The sequence below is a fragment of the Nannospalax galili genome, unplaced genomic scaffold (assembly GCF_000622305.1).
Source record: "Nannospalax galili isolate Female #2095 unplaced genomic scaffold, S.galili_v1.0 scaffold7762, whole genome shotgun sequence".
Classification (NCBI taxonomy): domain Eukaryota; kingdom Metazoa; phylum Chordata; class Mammalia; order Rodentia; family Spalacidae; genus Nannospalax; species Nannospalax galili.
This window is the reverse complement of record NW_008347025.1, coordinates 7,749-9,785: the sequence shown is the minus strand read 5'-3', so window position 1 is coordinate 9,785 and position 2,037 is coordinate 7,749. Positions and strand designations below refer to the sequence as shown.

Below are 2,037 nucleotides of genomic sequence, written 5' to 3'. Positions count from 1 at the left end.
TCTTTAGGTCCCATCTTTCTCATCCTGTTCTCTGGAATGAAAGCTGACTTAATTATGTGTACTGTATCAATGGCCCCCTCAGTATGGGCGGGTCCTGCGCACCACATTGCTGCTCGGGTCCCTGGCTCTCCACAGCTACTGGATGCTGGCAACTCAGAGGTCGCTGCACTTCCAGGCGAGTTCCGTCCCAAGCTACCGGGCACTCCCTCTAGGTTCGAGATCCGCCGGCCATCAGGTCACGAGGGGAGGTGCAAGAACGGCGAAAGCAGGGTCTTCGCGAGTGAATGTTTACGAAGGGATAGCCCCCTCCAGAGAGATTGAATAAGAGACTGGTACAGCTCAGCTCCAGGTACAACTCTGATTTATTAAGGGGAAAACCAGGATATTTATAGTATGGAGGCAGTAGCAAAAGCCTTAGTTGATAGGTGCTTTTTAGGATGCCCCATTTACATGTGGTGGTGGGCTTCTGCCAGGCTTTCAGACATTGCCTGATTATCACACAGGAAAACCTGGCTGTTCCTATGCCAGAGGCCATGTATCTGTGACGGCTACTTCAAAGATGAGTCAGGAAGAGAGTAGGGGGTGCCCTGCTGAGAAAAGGAGTCTCTGCATAAGAACGCCGAGCCAGCCTGCGGCTATCCGGACATGGAGAGACTTTGACCTAACACAGCAGGGGTCCCCAACACCTCAGAGGTGAAATTCTCTGCTCCTTTTCACTGGGTGTTGCCCCTGGCTGACTATATCATCTCGCTCTCTTTCCCCCATGTAGCCTGTGCTAGTCTCAAACTCCAGATCTTCCTACCTCCACCTCCCAAGTGCTGGGATTACGGGCATGAGCCATTACACCTGGCTAGGACTGTCCTTAATTGGCCTTAGAGATGATTTAGGGAAGAAAAGGCATAGTAGCTTCGTGCAGTGGCATACCCTGTAATCCCAGCATTTGGGAAGATGGGGCAGGAGAATTACCAAACCTCAAGCCAACCAGGGTTCTATAGTGAAGCTGTCTCAGACAAAAACAAGGGTCAGAGAGATTGCTCGAACAGTGGATAAAGGCCCTTGCCACTCAATGTGACACTCTGATTTTAATACCTGGGATCCACACGGTGGAAGGACAGAACTGATTCCCACATATATTCTGGTTTTTTTTTTTTGGTGTGGGTTTTTTGTTGTTGTTGTTGTTTTGTTTTTTGCCTTTTTTTTGAGACAGGGTCTCCTTGCAGCCTCAGCTGACCTGGAACTCACTATGTAGACCAGGCTGGCGTGGAGATCCGCCTGCCTCTGGGACTACAGGCGTGTGCTACCATGCCCGGCCCCACATGTATTCTGATCTCCAAATGCTCCCTTGGGTGCACACAACACACTCATGCACACATACACATGCACAATTTTAAAATTAGAAAAAAAAAACTCAGCAGTAACTCTTAGTGTTTACCAATTTATCCCATGTTTCCCTGTCTTAACAGTGAAGCTGTGATTGCAGTGAACATCAGAGGCTTCAGAAATGTCCATTGTAATTTTTAGTTGCTGGGCTGGTAAGATGGTTCAGTGGGTAAAGGTGCTCACTGCCAAGCCTAATGATCTGAATTTGATCCCTGGAACCAACATGGTGGGAGGAGAGAACTGACTCCTTCAAGTTGAACTCCACATGCACGCTGTGGCACGTGCACGCCCACACAGGTCACACACACAATAATAAAATAATTTTTAAAAGGTTTTTTGTTTTTTTGGTTGCTGTTTTTTTTGACAGGGTCTCACACTGTACCTTAGGGCTATCCGGACATGGAGAAACTGCAACCCTAACAGCAGGGTTCCCCAACACTTGGTAGTCAAGTTTTCTTGGTAAACAATATTCAATAATTATAGTAGTCATAGAATTTTGAATTTATGTTTGAGGATATAAGTACTTATTGTTAGTTTAAGGATTATATCTATTTATCTATCACAATAATTTCTATTTTTAAGAGAAATTTTATTGACTCAAGAATTTCATACAATGAATTTTCATTATATTCAGACCTCCTCCCTCCTTCCCTTCCT

The 2,037-nt window shown here is 46.0% G+C and overlaps 1 pseudogene; it reads left to right on the top strand.

The window, feature by feature from the left end:
* Positions 1-69: 69 nt before the first annotated feature.
* LOC103742359 overlaps positions 70-2,037 on the top strand; it is a 9,513-nt pseudogene continuing 7,545 nt past the window's right edge.